The sequence below is a fragment of the Symsagittifera roscoffensis genome, chromosome 5, assembly GCF_963678635.1.
Source record: "Symsagittifera roscoffensis chromosome 5, txSymRosc1.1, whole genome shotgun sequence".
NCBI classification, from domain to species: domain Eukaryota; kingdom Metazoa; phylum Xenacoelomorpha; order Acoela; family Convolutidae; genus Symsagittifera; species Symsagittifera roscoffensis.
In genome coordinates this window covers 2,580,223-2,600,869 of record NC_087066.1, presented here as the reverse complement: position 1 = coordinate 2,600,869, position 20,647 = coordinate 2,580,223, and the positions used below count along the sequence as shown (strand labels likewise).

The window sequence follows — 20,647 nt, the reverse complement described above, 5'->3', positions numbered from 1 at the left end:
CTTCAGGCTCAGTTTTTCTTTTTCGTCTATTTCCTTTTGTCAAGCTCATTTGCTGCGCCTTCCCTTCGTTATATTGGTCATCCAGGTCTCCGTCCCGTCATTACTTAACTCGCCTTGCTATTGTTTTAGATGAAGATCCGTCGTTCTCGGACTTCGCTTTGTACAGTAGTAAGCGTAGAACGATCATTGGTGCGTGCATTGCGATGGTATTCTTGTTGGTTTCTTTTAGGATGTTCAGAGTTCGATTGAGAGTTTCAATGAAGTTATAGCCAACTTTAATTTTTGATGAGATCATTAAAACCGTTTTCGAGTGGAACACCTGGATGTACTTTTTCCTTGTGGTTTCTATGAGCTCTGTACAGGGGTTTGACCATGGGTCTTGAGTTGTTACAGGTTCTATAGCGGAGGGTTCTCTTGATTTTTGTGAATGTAGGCTAGTGTAAGGGTGAGGGTGGAGTTGGGGTAGCGTGGTTGTAGCTAGGGTCGTGGGATTGCATTCATGTGTGTCGTTAGCTGAGTGAAGTGAGAAGGACGGAGGTGTCAAGTGAGCGAGAGAATTTATGAATTAAATTGCGAGAAAATTGGTTAAGAAATCCTTTCCGTAGAACGAGAAATGGATGCCATCATGACAGAACGCTTGACGTGTTAGATTTAGGTTGAAGTGAGACCATAAGTGTATGTAGATGTACAAATCTATCTATAGAATTAAACAGCACATGATTATGAATGTAAATTCTGCGATTTTGCAGTTCTGATATGTTTTGGGGATGATCAGTGTCTGGGACTGAAACTTGTTAGTGACGAGGTTAATCAGGGTTTTACACTGCTGTTCTAATTCTTGCAGTTGCAGCCTGTTATTGTATCCAGAGACTATTGTTACTCTATTTGGGCGCTTAGGTTTTTTTGATATTTTTTAATAACAGCTTTTGATTTGGCGGGTTGAAAGCGTTTTCGGTAGCTATCAGTAAAACAGCACCGACGAGGTTTTGCTGTTTTCATCTCTCAGCGTGTGGGTCGCATATTCAATGCGCATTTTTGTCCTAGAAAGTTGGTAGTTTGAACCGAGAGACATGAGTTCGTTTTTTAGGCATTTTGCGAATGTTCGTCCTATGATCCTACGCATAACTTCTATGCCTATGAGTCTTACTCCTGGGTTCTTATCTAAGGGTATTAATCTATATGCGTCATATGGTTCCATTAGTTCTGGTTTAAGTTCTTCGGTAGCAAATTTTTGGCAGTTTTAGTTAATGTTTTTGAATTCGCAACTGATTGTTGTCCGACGTGTGTTAGAATACGTCTCCATTCGTTTACATCAGATAGTCCATGAGATCCGTGCGTTGAGCTCGATATTTTACCAGTATTCAATAGTTGGTTGAACTGTTGTGCTTCAGGCTCAGTTTTTCTTTTTCGTCTATTTCCTTTTGTCAAGCTCATTTGCTGCGCCTTCCCTTCGTTATATTGGTCATCCAGGTCTCCGTCCCGTCATTACTTAACTCGCCTTGCTATTGTTTTAGATGAAGATCCGTCGTTCTCGGACTTCGCTTTGTACAGTAGTAAGCGTAGAACGATCATTGGTGCGTGCATTGCGATGGTATTCTTGTTGGTTTCTTTTAGGATGTTCAGAGTTCGATTGAGCGTTTCAATGAAGTTATAGCCAACTTTAATTTTTGATGAGATCATTAAAACCGTTTTCCAGTGAAACACCTGGATGTACTTTTTCCTTGTGGTTTCTATGAGCTCTGTACAGGGGTTTGACCATGGGTCTTGAGTTGTTACAGGTTCTATAGCGGAGGGTTCTCTTGATTTTTGTGAATGTAGGCTAGTGTAAGGGTGAGGGTGGAGTTGGGGTAGCGTGGTTGTAGCTAGGGTCGTGGGATTGCATTCATGTGTGTCGTTAGCTGAGTGAAGTGAGAAGGACGGAGGTGTCAAGTGAGCGAGAGAATTTATGAATTAAATTGCGAGAAAATTGGTTAAGAAATCCTTTCCGTAGAACGAGAAATGGATGCCATCATGACAGAACGCTTGACGTGTTAGATTTAGGTTGAAGTGAGACCATAAGTGTATGTAGATGTACAAATCTATCTATAGAATTAAACAGCACATGATTATGAATGTAAATTCTGCGATTTTGCAGTTCTGATATGTTTTGGGGATGATCAGTGTCTGGGGCTGAAACTTGTTAGTGACGAGGTTAGTCAGGGTTTTACACTGCTGTTCTAAATCTTGCAGATGCAGCCTGTTATTGTATCCTGCAACTATTGTTACTATATTTGGGCGCTTAGGTCTGTATTGCAAAACTGTTTCGAACAGATCATGAAGCGTTGCGCTGCTGTAGGAGTGAGTTGCTAATTTTACTAGAGCTGGTTTGATATATTTGTTCCTTGAAGTCCCGATCACTAGTTTCTGTAAAAAGTCAGGGATGCGTCTTGCCTGAAATCGCGATATCTACCTGAAATACAGACAACTGGGGCCAGAAAGAAAGCTCTTCGAGACATTGAGTCCTGGGGTGATGTATGAATACTTTCAATTAGGATTGAAAGTTGGTTTTAGACAAGGGCGATGGAGAAAAAGAGAGTAAGGAGTGGTACAACCTGACGTTGTTTTGGAGGTCTTTCCACGAGCTGACTCCTTCTTGCGTCTATTCAAAGAAACTTCCTTGTCTACGGCTGGGACGGCAAGATTTGGTAATTTAAGTCAGTTAGAAAAGCCCAGCGCATTCAATATGAAATTACACAAGAGGTGAATTTGAACAGACACACTATGTAATAAGCTTATTTCAACAATTAGGCGAAACAATTTCGCTTCTTTTGCAGGTTTGGTATTGAGATAGCGTCCATTTCTGGCATTAGAACTAACTTCCAGATTGAGGGTATGACTCCGGCACGGGTCTATTCTTTTTGCAAACTAAATCCAGGATAGCTAGATAGTGTGCAATTAGCACAGAATGTTCCGACCATAGGTTTATAAAAATACAAAAGGATTTTTCAAATTAGTAAATTTTTTCTGCGTGGTGTGATAAAAAGATCTGAACGAAAAACGACAACTTTGAAAGCCTTAGTCAATTGAAATTCGTGGTAATCAAGCAAGCAGTTTTTGAAAAAAAATGCCTAGAAAAGCAAAAATCTAAAAGAAAATTAAACGTTTTTGCTGTTATTTTAATTTTGCTTGAGTTTAGTTAAGTTAGCTGATTTTGCGTGAACAAAATCAAAAACTAAAACGCACCCGAATACTTAGTTCCTCCCCATTTCTCAAATGGCGAACAAAAACCCAAAAAAAGATCACAAAAAATGAGCACAATCAAATAAAAAGTTCCTCCTCATTTTCAATGGTCGGAATCAAAATTGACTCAATCAAATAATTGGCGCCCAAGAGTGTTTTTTTTTGTCATTTCTGTCTCCTAAAAACAGGGCTATATGTCATTATTAGTATTCTTAATGTTTTTTTTTCAGTTGATAAAATTACCCCATCCATCAAAGATGGATCTACACATTGCTAACTCCTAGCTCCTCACATCCAGAAATTGAAATAAGATGTTAGTTTAATTAATTAATGTCTTCTTCGTGAACCAAAAAATAATTACTTTTCGGTTCTTTGGACTTATAACGTTTTAATTTGCTGTTTTTGACGTATCATACACTCCATTTCAAAGGAAATCAAAATTCCAAATGAAATCAAACTTCTGGCCGATTGACACTATGTGCTATGACATTTGACTAGTAACAAGTTAACATAGTTGATGCTTTTTTAATTCATCAATTGATCTAGAAAAAGCTATTTGTTTCATACAAGTGTCTAAAAATTTGAGTCCCTCCTCAGAAATTTTCTAGCTCGATTTATTTCTTGTTTAGGCGTTTTTAACGTATTTTTTTTGCATGTGTTTTTTACGTTGGAGCTAAATCATATATTGCTACGGTTAAGATTTTTTCTTTCGATTTTCCTTACACGCTAATAGTTTATAATTTTTTACCTGCAAAGCTAGTTAGTTGGTGGCTTTTAGTTTATTACATTCCAAATTATTACACGCAAAATTTGAGTTTTTGTAGATTTAAAAGCCTTTGTGCATCCGAATCGTTGTCGCTCTTGTTTGCGAAGTTGCAACTTCGCCCCTAGGTCTGTCTCTTAAAATCCTTCAAATATATTAATAAGTGTGCCATTTTTGGAAATATTTTTTGCCTGACTTTACTGGCTTCAAATTGTATCCTGTTATTGTATCCAGCAACTATTGTTACTGTATTTGGGCGCTTAGGTATTTTCGATATTTTTAATAACAGCTTTTGATTTAGCGAGTTGCAAGCGTCTTCGGTACCTATCAGTAAAACAGCACCGACGAGGTTTTGCTGTTTTTATCTTTCAGCGTGTGGATCGCATATTCAATGCGCGTTTTTGTCCTAGACAGTTGGTAGTTTGAACCGAGCGACCTGAGTTCGTTTTTTAGGCATTTGGCGAATGTTCGTCCTATGATCCTACGCATAACTTCTATGGCTATAAGTCTTACTCCTGGGTTCTTATCTAAGGGTATTAATCTACATGCGTCATATGGTTCCATTAGTTCTGGTTTAAGTTCTTCGGTAGCAAATTTTTGGCAATTTTAGTTAATGTTTTTGAATTCGCAACTGATTGTTGTCCGAAGTGTGTTAGAATACATCTCCATTCGTTTACATCAGATAGTCCATGAGATCCGTGCGTTGAGCTTGATGTTTTACCAGTATTCAATAGTTAGTTGAACTGTTGTGCTTCAGGCTCAGGTTTTCTTTTTCGTCTATTTCCTTTTGTCAAGCTCATGTGCTGCGCCTTCCCTTCGTTATATTGGTCATCCAGGTCTCTGTCCTGCCATTGCTTAAGTCGCCTTGCTTTTGTTTTAGATGAAGATCCGTCCTTCTCGGACTTCGCTTTGTACAGTAGTAAGCGTAGAACGATCATTGGTGCGTGCATTGCGATGGTATTTTTGTGGGTTTCTTTTAGGATGTTCAGAATTCGATTGAGCGTTTCAATGAAGTTATAGCCAACTTTAATTTTTGATGAGATCATTAAAACCGTTTTCCAGTGGAACACCTGGATGTATTTTTTCCTTGTGGTTTCTATGAGCTCTGTACAGGGGTTTGACCATGGGTCTTGAGCTGTTACAGGTTCTATAGCGGAGGGTTCTCTTGATTTTTGTGAGTGTAGGCTAGTGTAAGGGTGAGGGTGGAGTTGGGGTAGCGTGGTTGTAGCTAGGGTTGTGGGATTGCATTCATGTGTGTCGTTAGCTGAGTGAATTTGGGAGGGGCAGCAATGACAGCTAAAATCGTCATAGTGATGTGAGAAGGACGGCGTTGTCAAGTGAGCAAGAGTATTTAAAAATTTGTAAAAATTTGCAGGTGGGGTGAAACAGAAAAAGAGCCAAAGAGCCTATTTGGGCGCCAAAGTTGTCTTTATAACGATTTTTTCTACGGTTAGCCAGCCAATATCTCGAAATAGTACCCCTCTGGGACCCTTTGGGTAAGCAGGGGGGTCAAACCCTTGAGGCCGTACCTAACAAGTTTTTTGTTCCGACCAGATTTATTTCTAGCTAAATTTCTGGCCGAAAATCTTAAAGTCTGTAAATATTGTATGGATTTTTTAAACGTTTTTTTTTTTCAAAAATGGGGGGAAGTGGAAAAGAGGGACTTAATTTTACGCCCAGTAGAAATTGAATTTAAGAAGCGAAAGCTCATTCCTTTAATAGCTCCCAGCTAAAAAATATATGCTTAAAATACGAACTTCTGGAAGGCGGCTACAAGAAAAAGCCCAGCCTAGGAGAACCGTTTTTCCAGTGGAACACCTGGATCTATTTTTTCCTTGTGGTTTCTATGAGCTCTGTACAGGGGTTTGACCCTGGGTCTTGAGTTGTTACAGGTTCTATAGCGGAGGGTTCTCTTGATTTTAGTGAGTGTAGGCTAGTGTAAGGCTGAGGGTGGAGTTGGGGTAGCGTGGTTGTAGCTAGGGTTGTGGGATTGCATTCATGTGTGTCGTTAGCTGAGTGAATTTGGGAGGTGCAGCAATGACAGCTAAAATCGTCATAGTGATGTGAGAAGGACGGCGTTGTCAAGTGAGCGAGAGTATTTAAAAATTTGCAGGTGTGGGGAACAAGAAAAAGAGCCTATTTGGGCGCCAAAGTTGCCTTTAGAACGATTTTTTCTAAGGTTAGCCATCCAATATCTCGAAATAGTACCCCTCTTTGACCCTTTAGGTAAGCAGGGGGGTCAAACCTTTGAGGCCGTACCTAACAAGTTTTTTGTTCCGACCAGATTTATCTAGCTAAATTTCTGGCCGAAATTCTTCTTGAAGTCTGTAAATATTGTATGGATTTTCTAAACGTTTTTTTTTTCAAAAATGGGGGGAAGTGGAAAAGAGAGACCTAATTTTACGCCCAGTAGAAATTGATTTTAAGAACCGAAGGCTCATTCCTTTAATAGCTCCCAGCTAAAAATATATGCCTAAAATACGAACTTTGGAAGGCGGCTACAAGAAAAAGCCCAGCCTAGAAGAACCGTTTTCCAGTGGAGCACCTGGATGTATTTTTTCCTTGTGGTTTCTATGAGCTCTGTACAGGGGTTTGACCATGGGTCTTGAGTTGTTACATGTTCTATAGCGGAGGGTTCTCTTGATTTTTGTGAGTGTAGGCTAGTGTAAGGGTGAGGGTGGAGTTGGGGTAGCGTGGTTGTAGCTAGGGTTGTGGGATTGCATTCATGTGTGTCGTTAGCTGAGTGAATTTGGGAGGGGCAGCAATGACAGCTAAAATCGTCATAGTGATGTGAGAAGGACGGCGTTGTCAAGTGAGCAAGAGTATTTAAAAATTTGTAAAAATTTGCAGGTGGGGTGAAACAGAAAAAGAGCCTATTTGGGCGCCAAAGTTGTCTTTATAACGATTTTTTCTACGGTTAGCCAGCCAATATCTCGAAATAGTACCCCTCTGGGACCCTTTGGGTAAGCAGGGGGGTCAAACCCTTGAGGCCGTACCTAACAAGTTTTTTGTTCCGACCAGATTTATTTCTAGCTAAATTTCTGGCCGAAAATCTTAAAGTCTGTAAATATTGTATGGATTTTTTAAACGTTTTTTTTTCAAAAATGGGGGGAAGTGGAAAAGAGGGACTTAATTTTACGCCCAGTAGAAATTGAATTTAAGAAGCGAATGCTCATTCCTTTAATAGCTCCCAGCTAAAAAAAATATATGCTTAAAATACGAACTTCTGGAAGGCGGCTACAAGAAAAAGCCCAGCCTAGGAGAACCGTTTTTCCAGTGGAACACCTGGATCTATTTTTTCCTTGTGGTTTCTATGAGCTCTGTACAGGGGTTTGACCCTGGGTCTTGAGTTGTTACAGGTTCTATAGCGGAGGGTTCTCTTGATTTTAGTGAGTGTAGGCTAGTGTAAGGCTGAGGGTGGAGTTGGGGTAGCGTGGTTGTAGCTAGGGTTGTGGGATTGCATTCATGTGTGTCGTTAGCTGAGTGAATTTGGGAGGTGCAGCAATGACAGCTAAAATCGTCATAGTGATGTGAGAAGGACGGCGTTGTCAAGTGAGCGAGAGTATTTAAAAATTTGCAGGTGTGGGGAACAAGAAAAAGAGCCTATTTGGGCGCCAAAGTTGCCTTTAGAACGATTTTTTCTAAGGTTAGCCATCCAATATCTCGAAATAGTACCCCTCTTTGACCCTTTAGGTAAGCAGGGGGGCCAAACCTTTGAGGCCGTACCTAACAAGTTTTTTTGTTCCGACCAGATTTATCTAGCTAAATTTCTGGCCGAAATTCTTCTTGAAGTCTGTAAATATTGTATGGATTTTCTAAACGTTTTTTTTTTCAAAAATGGGGGGAAGTGGAAAAGAGAGACCTAATTTTACGCCCAGTAGAAATTGATTTTAAGAACCGAAGGCTCATTCCTTTAATAGCTCCCAGCTAAAAATATATGCCTAAAATACGAACTTTGGAAGGCGGCTACAAGAAAAAGCCCAGCCTAGAAGAACCGTTTTCCAGTGGAGCACCTGGGTGTATTTTTTCCTTGTGGTTTCTATGAGCTCTGTACAGGGGTTTGACCATGGGTCTTGAGTTGTTACATGTTCTATAGCGGAGGGTTCTCTTGATTTTTGTGAGTGTAGGCTAGTGTAAGGGTGAGGGTGGAGTTGGGGTAGCGTGGTTGTAGCTAGGGTTGTGGGATTGCATTCATGTGTGTCGTTAGCTGAGTGAAGTTGGGAGGTGCAGCAATGACAGCTAAAATCGTCATAGTGATGTGAGAAGGACGGCGTTGTCAAGTGAGCGAGAGTATTTAAAAATTTGCAGGTGGGGGAAAAAAGAAAAAGAGCCTTTTTGGGCGCCAAAGTTGCCTTTAGAACGATTTTTTTCTACGGTTAGCCAGCCAATATCTCGGAATAGTACCCCTCTTTGACCCTTTGGGTAAGCAGGGGGGTCAAACCCTTGAGGCCGTACCTAACAAGTTTTTTTTCCGACCAGATTTATCTAGCTAAATTTCTGGCTGAAATTCTTCTTGAAGTCTGTAAATATTGTATGGATTTTCTAAACGTTTTTTTTTTTCAAAAATGGAGGGAAGTGGAAAAGAGAGACCTAATTTTACGCCCAGTAGAAATTGATTTTAAGAACCGAAGGCTCATTCCTTTAATAGCTCCCAGCTAAAAATATATGCCTAAAATACGAACTTTGGAAGGCGGCTACAAGAAAAAGCCCAGCCTAGAAGAACCGTTTTCCAGTGGAGCACCTGGATGTATTTTTTCCTTGTGGTTTCTATGAGCTCTGTACAGGGGTTTGACCATGGGTCTTGAGTTGTTACATGTTCTATAGCGGAGGGTTCTCTTGATTTTTGTGAGTGTAGGCTAGTGTAAGGGTGAGGGTGGAGTTGGGGTAGCGTGGTTGTAGCTAGGGTTGTGGGATTGCATTCATGTGTGTCGTTAGCTGAGTGAAGTTGGGAGGTGCAGCAATGACAGCTAAAATCGTCATAGTGATGTGAGAAGGACGGCGTTGTCAAGTGAGCGAGAGTATTTAAAAATTTGCAGGTGGGGGAAAAAAGAAAAAGAGCCTTTTTGGGCGCCAAAGTTGCCTTTAGAACGATTTTTTCTACGGTTAGCCAGCCAATATCTCGGAATAGTACCCCTCTTTGACCCTTTGGGTAAGCAGGGGGGTCAAACCCTTGAGGCCGTACCTAACAAGTTTTTTGTTCCGACCAGATATTTTTCTAGCTAAATTTCTGGCCGAAAATCTTCTTGAAGTCTGTAAATATTGTATGGATTTTCTAAACGTTTTTTTTTCAAAAATGGGGGGAAGTGGAAAAGAGAGACTTAATTTTACGCCCAGTAGAAATTGAATTTAAGAACCGAAGGCTCATTCCTTTAATAGCTCCCAGCTAAAAATATATGCCTAAAATACGAACTTCTGGAAGGCGGCTACAAGAAAAAGCCCAGCCTAGAAGAACCGTTTTCCAGTGGAACACCTGGATGTATTTTTTCCTTGTGGTTTCTATGAGCTCTGTACAGGGGTTTGACCATGGGTCTTGAGTTTTTACAGGTTCTATAGCGGAGGGTTCTCTTGATTTTTGTGAGTGTATGCTAGTGTAAGGGTGAGGGTGGAGTTGGGGTAGCGTGGTTGTAGCTAGGGTCGTGGGATTGCATTCATGTGTGTCGTTAGCTGAGTTAATTTGGGAGGTGCAGCAATGACAGCTAAAATCGTCATAGTGATGTGAGAAGGACGGCGTTGTCAAGTGAGCGAGAGTATTTAAAAATTTGCAGGTGGGGGAAAAAAGAAAAAGAGCCAAAGAGCCTATTTGGGCGCCAAAGTTGCCTTTAGAACGATTTTTTCTACGGTTAGCCTGCCAATATCTGGAAATAGTACCTCTCTGGGACCCTTTGGGTAAGCAGGAGGGTCAAACCCTTGAGGCCGTACCTAACAAGTTTTTTATTCCGATCAGATTTATTTCTAGCTAATTTTCTGGCCGAAAATCTTCTTGAAGTCTGTAAATATTGTATCGATTTTCTAAACGTTTTTTTTTCAAAAATGGGGGGAAGTGGAAAAGAGAGACTTAATTTTACGCCCAGTAGAAATTGAATTTAAGAACCGAAGGCTCATTCCTTTAATAGCTCCCAGCTAAAAATAGCTCCCAGCTGTTTTCCGATAAGATTTGCCTCAAAGTTTTGGTTGATTTTCAGCTAATTAATTTTCGGCTTTAATACTGTCGGATTGTTTACCTAATTTTTCGTTTCCGAAAAAATTTCTTTTTATTTATGAGCTCCTTAACATTTTGACCCCAAATTTAAATGTTTGAATGCTCAATTTCAACCCCACTTGGAACTCTTTTAAAAGTTAAATTAAATAAGAACATACAAAAATTGATTTTCTTTTCTTCTAGGGTTTCAACTTTCGAACGTCCTCTTTGATAGTTCTTGAGTGATATACTTGTTATATCACAAAGGTGCAAAGCTGAGCTTCGCCTCTGTGTTTAGAGCTCCTTTTTAACATCTTGCCGGCTTTGTTTGCAAAGTGCCGCTTCGCCTCTGTGTCCTAGTTTTTTTGCACCGAAACATGTCTTAGAAAATCACGTAACAAAAATGCAGTTGCTGCGCCAGTAGTATTGTATCGTGTCCCGCCGGATCCTAAGGGGGTGGGTCCTTCCTGGGGGGGAGGGGAGGGGATGGTCCTCACGGAAAGCAAAATCCTAGGAAAGGGGTCTTTAATTTTTTGGAGGACCCCTATCCTAGGATTTTGTAAAGAACTTAAGTTCCCACCCCTAAAGTGAAAGACCCCCTCCTTAGGATCTTGTTAAGCTGAGCTTAACAACCGGGACGCGATACAATCATTTCTTCTAATTACCTTTAAAGAGGTCCCTTTTTCCGCGATAATTAAACTTAATCGTCCTAATTCCTTAATTTTTCTTTTTCGTCCTTGTTTCATGTGGATATAATTTCCTGGCTTTCTTTCTTTTCGTCGAAGATGTGTCATGCTTATAAAAGTTGTTAAAGATTTCACACATTTGTTTGAACAAACACTTGGTTTGCGTCAATTTGTTTGTTTGCCTGAAGCTATTTATGTTAAAACAGTGATTGAGCCCAATACGAATATTTTATTAGTGTTAAATTTGTAAAAAAAAAAACAAGTTTAAGCCGAAGTATAAAAACGACGAGCAGTAAAAAGCATCTCAATATATATATGTTTCAGAAGTTAATGTTCATTGTTTTGGTTTTCTTTGCGCTGTTTTTAGACAGTCTTTCTTCCGAAGCTTTCGATAAAATAAATGGGTTATTTACAGGGGGACGTTCACGGACTCGGCTACTAGAAGCTTCTTCTTCTCGCAGTTCTGTTTCTGAGTAGTGCCGCTGTAACAATCCCCAATCTGGAAGTTGAAATTCAGGCGAACTGTTATCAGTTTCATTGTATGAGTTGGCCCACTCGGTGTTCATGTAAATGTCTTCTAGAAATTCTTTTTATTCGGCGGCTTTATGGCGAAAGGGCACTGTCGAAATCCCGTCGAAAAGGAGAAAACGCTTTGAGTCGAATGATGATAATGCAAGTTTGTTTTGTTTCACTGTCATATTGGTGTGACCTTTCGAAACTATATTATAGTTGTACACTCTCATTGTTTTCCCACTGAATAATGTGTCGCTGAAGGTTTGGTGGACCAGTTCTCGCTGTGCACTCCGTTTTATTCCTTTGGCACTCCTTTGAGTGCTTTCTAAACAGAACCAAAATTATGATTCTTTCCTACAAGGCAGGGGATAATTTCATTTCACTTCAGCAACTCAATTTATACCAAGCAAATTCATTTTACCAAAAAATATTAGAAGACTCTAAATTATGATTAAAAACGAGGAAACGAGAAGAAATTTGTTTTCAGATAAATTAACGTGTAGGCAACATTATATAATGTTGCCTAAATTGGCTAAATGCCCATAGTTTATTGCAACAACAATGGGAGGAAGGGAGGTTGGTGATGGGGGTGGTAGTGATTTTTTTCTGTAAAAAGCTAGGAATGGGGGTGGAAGGGTGGCCTAAGTTGGAGTTTTTACTTGTCATTTAGGACGACCGAATATAGTTTCGGTTTTAGGGCTTTAGAATTCTCTGAATCAGCTTTATTTTCTCCAAGTCTCGGTAAACGTCGTCAATTTTTATGGCATAAATAAAACTATCCGTGTCGGAGTAAAGAAGTTGCAAGTTAAGATTAGGTTTCAATTCTTGATAATGAAACTGGAACATGAAACGTTTGGCGAGGTATGGGATGGTCGCACCAACTATCATAGGTTTGTGCCATAATCTTTTTGTTACTGAAAAGTTGATTGTGGCTAACTGATCGTCAAGGATTTGAAAGTTCTTCATTGTGCTCAGAGCTGTTTTTTGAAGAAGCTCTCTCATTTCTTACAATCTCCAGCTTCTTTCTTCCTAACTTAGACTCCATTGTTTCACCGAATGCTGAATTAACAATTAGCTTGTAAAAGTTCTCCTTGAATTTATTTACCGCGGTTTTTGGTAGGCTGGTGTTGCGGTCGACAAAAGGTGCCATCCAGTGACTTTGGCGGAACTAAAGAACTTTTTCGAGGTGAGTTTCTTTCATTCCCAGCTCGTGGTACATCTTTAGGGTAAGGTAATGCAAAACATAACCTTCTTTATGATGCAAGTCTGCCGAAGCTGGCACTTTTGGCAGTGGTGATTCCCAATTTTCCCAACATGTCGATTTGCTCGTTGCCCATTGCACCGATGTCCACTAGGGTAAGAGGGTAATCAGCAAAGAAATCATGAAGCTCTTCGGGTATGGTCAAATTGACTTCAACTATATAACCCCACTCTGAGGTTTCGCTGGTGAGCAGTATGTCTGCCGGACTTTTTTCAATTAACTAAAAATAGTTCAATGGTAAAGGGCTGTGTTTCATTATCCCCCTTACAAGTTGTTTGCGTCAATATTGAGGATGACGCTTGATGGTTCTGAGGGCGAAAAATTGTCGAGGTATTTATTGTTTGCTTTGTAAAATCTGCGCGCGTAAACCGACATGCCTCCTCGTATCATTCGCTGCACAAGGTCCAGATGTTCACGATCTGTTAAGAGTTTCAGGTCGGGCTTACAAACTTTTAGAAGGGCCTCCCCGGGAAGGTTACTTGCCGTGAAGTAACAGGCGCTATCCAGCCCGTAAGTTTGATAGCAAACTTCACAAAAAGCTTCGAAAACGGAAGCAAGCAATAGCACATCTGTAGTCAAGTACAAGTCGTGGTAATCAACAAGTGAGCCACTTTTCAGTTCGGCGAAATTTTTAGGGCATGGTTGTCCTCGCTTCTTGAAACACTCACATTCCCTCCTGTTAGACTATTTTTCCACATTGCTCGCGGGGGAAGACGAATTTCTCGGATTTTTTCGAATGAGTTGAAATATGAGTAGGGGTAACGCCCTTTCTGTTTCAACATACTGACTTTTTCAGGTGAGTGACCGAGTTTTTCAAAATAGTTCTCCAGCAGAAAAAGTTTTTTGTTGGGCAAATTATCGAATGGTTTTGCCAACGGTGCTAGCATGAACCCATACGAATCGATGAATCTCAGATTTTCGTAGAGTTTTTGTTTTTTCTGTTTTTGTCCGTGTACGGTTTTATGTATACTGAGATTGTCAAGGATATATATTTTTCTTCAGATGCGGGTTATTACGGAAAAAGTGTTTTTCCGAATTCATTTTTGCCAGCGCTTTGATTATAAAGTGTAAATCATAATTTGACAAATTATGAGCTACCACTGGAATGTAATTTGTTTTTCTATTAACATTACACTCATTGTGTGCCCAACCCAGGAACTTGTTGGTGTAATGGCAATGATCAAGTACCACTTGATCATTGTCGGAAAAATCGTTCTCGCATATCCAACAAATTGTAGCGTCTTCCCGTTCCTGGTCTGTTATACCGCTGAAAGTGTTATATTTCCTTTTTTCAACGATTCAAGGGAGCTAATTATTGAATAGTGAAGAATATTAATGAAAGAATTTTAAGATTTTTAAAAGGCAAATAGAATTTGCTTACCGGAAGACGTTAATTTGACAATTGTTCAGCTGTTCAAATCTGTCCATATCTATCAGACCCATTGGTATTTCGTATTTCTTCTTTGTCGAGATCGTAGTTTGAGACTTTGTTTTTCTCTAGCCACTGTCTAGATGTGGGGTAGAGGGCCGGCTCATTCACGTTGTGATATGCGGCAACAAAGCAGTAGAGAACGCAACGGTCATCATCTTTAGTGTTGAAATTTGTGAGCAGAGTAGAAGCAGCGCTGAGTGCATCAGGTAGCTCGAGGTAGGATCCTGCTTTTATTGGTGAGAAGGCCGCGAAACTGCTTTTTGTTTTTCAGTTCGGTCAATAATTCATCCGCTACCATGAGAAGAGAACGAATTGACTTGGTTGACCATATGTTCAATCAGTTCGAAGAATTGATCCCCAGCTATTCCCTCGAAGTACACTGTCAATGTTTTAATGTTCAGAAACAGCATGGACCTTTCGAAGTTTCAACTGTCCCCGTCTTGCACAGTGGGAATTTCGATCATTCTCACTTCCACGTGGAATTGCACCTAGCTCGGAGCCTCTTTGACCCTTTCCAGTATGAGAGCATCTATTTCCTCCTTGTTTTGCATCATGACTTGAAGCAAATCCATTTCTTTTCACCAACTTTGAGATCTTATCGAGGCAATTTGCCTCTGAACGCGCTTTCCGTTGGGACAGCGAAAGACGTCGTCTCAATGCCGTCCCAAACTGACAATGCGTGCTTCTTCAGGAAATGTTGTTCATAGCTTTCCGCGGTGAGAATTATTGTATGGCATTAGATACAATGACTATTGGAAGTCAAACCAGCTCGACGTGCTCTCGAGCTTCCGACAAACTATCGAATGATTCGAGACACTCATCGCAAACAGTTCGAGGAGGAGCGGGAGGAAGGATCTCGTGAACTTTTTGCTCATGTCTTAAGTTCCTTTTAGAGCTCAGTATTTTTCCGCACTGCTGACAACGAACAGGTGTCGCGATAGAAGTAGAGTTGGGCATTATTTGTTGAAGTTACTGAAGTAATTCAGGAAAATTTCAAGATTGAAGTAAAACTGGTTATGAAAAAGCAAAAACGAGAAGTGACTAGGACTAAAAATTTTGCGGGTAAGGGCAGGTAGAAGCCGTTAACGAGAGTTATACTTCGCCGTGAACTTGACAATAAGTACTTTCCTTTCCAAAAACAGGGTTTATTACAGCTTTAAGCTCTATATGTCTCATCAATCTGTTCAAGTGCAAGGGATTTGTTTATTAAAAACAGATTCATTTACAGCCTCAAACTTTTGCTGTTATTTTTAAGGGGTAGCGATTAATTTTTTGTAAAGTTTGGCAACTTTTAGGGGTCTGGTTTAAACTTTTAATTAACATTTCAGCACTAAGTTACAAAATTTAAAGCTTAGAATGATTCAGACTGAGCCTAAAACTTTTTCTGACTAATTTTAACTGTGAGACAGTATTTCCTAATGATTTCAAGCCCACTTCTTGGTTTGCTTAATTAGGTATAATAAAAAGTAGACATTTGAGAAAAAAGTGTTCAGAAAATAAAGCCCTCAACTATATAATTAAGCTGAAATAAGATAGAAAACTTAAAAATTGAAAATTTAGCAAATTAGATATCTTGATAGTTGCAGATGCATGATAAGATTAGGTTGTCATTTGAACGTGTCGCTTCAGGTTCATCTACTGCTGCTGCTTTTTCTGACATTTACTGCTGCTGCTGTTTGATATCTGATTTATTCTACAGACTTTTTCTCACGGTAAAGGAAGCTTGTAAAAAAAACATTAAATTGAATTAGTATTATGAACAGTACGAAATTTCATAAAGTGTGGAGTCTCTATCGTTTATGTCATGCTTTTCTAGAACAAAGTTTGCTGGTATATTTGCAGTTTTTCCATAGTACATTATTTCGCAGTATCATCTTTCACTATCCTCTTAATCTCATCTGGCATTTCACTGCTGCTTAGATGCATCTGAACTACTGGCTGACGTTTGGGTACTAAGACTAGTTCGGGAAGATATATTCCTCGCTTGCTGGCTAACATTTCCGATAAACTTGAATCTCTGGAAGTATAAAAATTGATCAATAACTGGAAAAAATCTCTTTAATGTAGACAACTCTTCTTCGGAAATTATTATTTGCTGCTTCCCCTAAACAATTTGGCCGCTGCAATCAATACGCTCTACTCTTGTTTTTGAAATTTTCATATCACCCTCTGCAGTCATGCACGCACAAAGCATTGAATTTGGTGATAGGTATGTCTCCACTTTCGCTGATCTTTCGCTGTTGTTCATTTTTCAACCAATCATAAAAAAACATTGCTTTTCTTCAGGGCACAATGATTCCTGGAGTTGTAATGAGGTATATGTCTGTTGCAACTTAGGTAGTTTTTGAAAAAAAAATTCGACCCTAGGACAGCCCAAATCATCTAGGTTTTCAACCTTTCGGTCCAAGTACTTGGCCAGAAGTTCTGTCTTTTCTTTTCTTTTAGCGTAAAAAATGGCACCGGGGTTTCTCAACACAAAACTCTGAAGCAATTGATTCAAGTTTATGTAAAAGTAATCACCGTTTTCCCAATTGAGGCCGTGTAAATGATTTGTTAACCAGTTTCAAGCTTTTTGTTCGAGCTTTGTAGTATATTGAAATTCACTGGAGGTAAAAAAAAATGAGTCGGTCGCTGTAGTCTGAAGTTGTTATTGCTAATTCTTCAACCACAAAGGCGTTTTTCTTCTAACGAAAGCCTTCCACGTCAAGCACAACTGATCTCTCGCTCAGCATTCTAGTAAATGATAAAGTTCTGATTTTTTCAACCTAATGAAAAGGCAGAACGCTATTCCACTCAAGTGTCCCAATAAGCTGTTTTTACAGTTCCAGGGCAACATGTAACAGTATTAGTGACCCTGTTGATAAAGCTCTTGTATAAATCAGGCCGCATCGTGCAAAAACAGCGTGCAATTGTAAAATTTTGGAATTTTGTAAGTATTTGTCCAAGGAAGGGTTATCAATACCAATCAAGCCACCATAAGGTCTCAACCTAATTAAAATGTCGTAGTTAAGGTTATCAGAACAAACAAAAAACAGAGAACATGCAGCTAGAAAATAGTTGCGTCGGTTAGAATTATCAGGATAACAGTACTAGGGACCCTGTTGATAAAACTCGTGTATAAAGGCCGCATCGTGCAAAAACAGCGTGCAATTGTAAAATTTTGGAATAAGTTTTTGTCCAAGGAAGGGTTATCAATACCAATCAAGCTCAACTTAATTGAAATTTCATAGTTAAGGTTATCAGAACAAAAAGTTTGTTTCAAAAACGTATAATTTCCGTGAATTTTTTTTTCAAATCAATAGGAGTTACTCTGCTTTTTTGCAATTTCATTATTTTTTTCCAACACCTCTCCAACTTGCTGAGTTTCAAGCCAGTTGAAATAAAAGTCACCTTGTATATACCATTAAGACTCATTAAGGTTACGGTGGTAAATAATTAAATAAATCACCGGAAGTTTTTTGTATTTTGATAGCTTGTTGAAACATAGATGGATTTTTCTCTCCAAGTCTTTATCAGCCCATATTGAGTTAAAGTCAAAGGAATAGTCAAATACGTTTTCATAATCAGCAATATTCAATTCGCTCACAGTACCATACTTATGTAGAAATGCACCAAGAGATTTGTTGAAGCTCACTCAAATAAAATTGTTCTTAACTCGTTTTCTTTCTTTGAAATTTCCTTTGCCCTTTCGAGAAAGACGACGTAGCGTTTCATGACAAAATTTATGCGGTTGAATACTCTTATTTGTAAATTTTCATTATCAATATCTTCAGTTCACCAACTTCTCTCTAATTTCGTTTTTCTGATTTCAAGTTTTGACAATTTTATCATTTGGTAAATTTTGCCCAGAAACGGCCGCCGCCTTTGGAGAGTAATTTCAATGTACTGCCTTTTCACCATAAATTATAGGTCAAGTTAAGGAATTAGTTTACTGCTGCCAACAGTTAAGCTACGCTGCCAAAATTGCCGGCGAATTTTTATTATATACCAGAAAAGTCAATTCCCCGTTCACTAACAAATTTCAACTAGGTCGAAAGTTCATTCGCCCGAAACAAATATAACAATTAATATGATTCATATAATTAACCAGGGTCAATATTTAACATTTAAGTATGCGTGAAATGTACAGGAAGGCAGGAGAGGGTGAAATTTGGCAGAAGAGAGGGCTTAATCCCCCGCTATGGGAAGCTTTTTTACTTCTTTTCAGACATTTGTCTTGTTATCTTGGGCTTTTAGAGCTCAATTTGTCAGTTTGTAATAAGGGTTTGTTTAATGAAAACATCTTTAACTAAGAGTTTTGCAATTTGGTCACATTTTGTCTACTGAAGAAATTCATCTGCAAAAAGACGCGACAAATGTTGAAAAATGGTGCGAAGAAAATAAAATGCCGCTGAACGAAAATAAATGTAATCTGTTAAACCTCAGAGGGAAAATGGAAGTTACACTATTTAATACAGATGTTGATACCGCAAAGACCCAAAAAGATTTAGGTATTTTAATGTGTGAAAACCTTTCGTGGTCAGTAAATGCTGAAAACCTCATATCAAAAGCAATGGGAGCTTTTTACAAAATCAAACGGAGTATCTCGAAAAAAACATCATTTAAGTCAATATTAAAATTTTACTGTGGATACATTGTACCAATCATAAGCTATGCATCGCAAACATGGTATCCGAACAAAACAGAATTAAGACAACTAGAAAGAGTACAAAAAGGAACGACTTCTTGGATTACAAATAACTTCAAAATGAGTTATACTGAAAACTGAAATTTTTAGAGCTCCTTCCACTCTCAATGTACCTTGAATTGCACGACATATTGTACTTAGTTTCACTACTATGAAATAAACATGACATTGAATTGATTACAATCATTCATAAAAACGAATCACGAACGAGACAAGCAACACGTGGTGAGATTGCTGTTCATGCAACAAGACTGAAAAATTCAAATGAAAATTTTTATTTACGTTCTAATACGCTATACAACCATTTTAGCCAAATTGTGGACTTCGAAAATCAAGATTATGACAGCCTGAAAATATCTCTAACAAATACGTATTGGAACTTCTTCAACAGAAATTTTACAGAAAACAACTTGTGTATGTGAAGAATTCTTTGCTGGTGTGGAAACTGCCACCCACCGGGAAAAATTACGAACTTATAAACGAGGGTTCAAAACCCATGGAGAAATTCTAAAGCCTACCCTACTACTACTACTACTACTACTACTACTACTACTACTACTACTACTAATTAGCAAGGGTGTTGCAACCGAGTACTAGATTTTTCCCATTACTAACTTTGTTCACAGGATGCCTTAAATTGGTTCATCTCCAATTCTGGAATTTCTTCCTTTAACAGACAAATTTTTAGCCTTTCTGCGTTTTAAATGCCCAATCTTTTCGAATTTTTTATGTTGGTTGTAAATTTGTCAAATCCGATTTCAGTTTATCAGTTTCTTTCTCATGGATTAGTTCTTTTATTCTGCTTAAAAGGTATCGGCCTAGTTTATATCAGCTTAGTGGCCTCATTTCGAGTCGATTGATGAATTCAAGTAGCTCGTCATTTAAATGTTTTTAGGGAAGAGTTTTCTATGATTTTGTTTCAGCTCAACGTGTCTGCTCAAAATTTGTTGGGTTTGTTACCGCTTTGCAATTTTGTTCACTAATTTGCTGTTCAAGTATTTTGCTTGGCTTGTTTGCCTCAAATGATATTTTGTCGAGAAAGCGAAAGCTCTGTGTTTCATTCCCGACTTGAACCTTTGTCTTTAGCTTGCATGAAACTTTTAAAACTTTTCAAGATCTGGGTGGGAATCATGGCCGGACCTTATTGTATTTTGCACGTATGGAATTGATTTTTTTCCGGGCTTTTAACAACTTGGAAAATTTGCTAGGCGTATTTTGTGTTATTATAAAGCCTACAATGGCCTTAATGGGTGCCCAAAATAGCTGTAGGTTATAACGCATAAAATTCAAACCGTTGTTTCTGGACACTTTTTGTCAATCAATTCAAGACGACGGAATGGGTCTTTCGACTAATTCCGATAATTTCTCTTGCGAAAACAGGTGTCTTGTAAGAGCAAGTCCCTTACAAATTGTGAGCTAGACTTGTTTTTCCGTCAAAAACTTTATTTACAAATCTGTAAGAAATTGAACTTGATTGTTTATTCAACCTTAGCAGCTCCCAAGCTCCTTCAAACTCGGTCTGGAGGTAACGCGGTTACATTTGCACCCTTAATGTCTGGCTTTCGAGTCCTGGCCGGACTTTTTTTCACCTTATTCATAGAAGAAGTTTTTTTGGGAAAATTTGAATTGCTGGATTTCCCTTTGTTAGCTTGTTTTTTCAGTTTGGTTGCCACATATGGATTTTATGCCGGTGGTTGGCTTTCGACTGTTTTTCTGAAATTTTGTTTTCCAGTTGTATGGCAGTAATTGTGTAGAGAAGATCTGCTTCGCCTCTGGGCTTGAAGACTCTTTGCACCCTCAGGTACTCTTTGCACTTGCAAAGTGTCTTGTAGTGAACGTTTGTCATAAACATAAAGCTTTTTTGTTTGAAAAAGGGAAAATTGGTAAAGTCTCCTGGCAGTCTTTTTC

The 20,647-nt window shown here is 38.9% G+C and overlaps 1 protein-coding gene across 1 annotated transcript in view; it reads left to right on the top strand.

Annotated features, from left to right (window-relative positions):
• The window catches only part of LOC134846098 (uncharacterized), a 464,945-nt gene that overhangs the window by 431,199 nt on the left and 13,099 nt on the right, over positions 1–20,647 (top strand). The window lies entirely within an intron of this gene.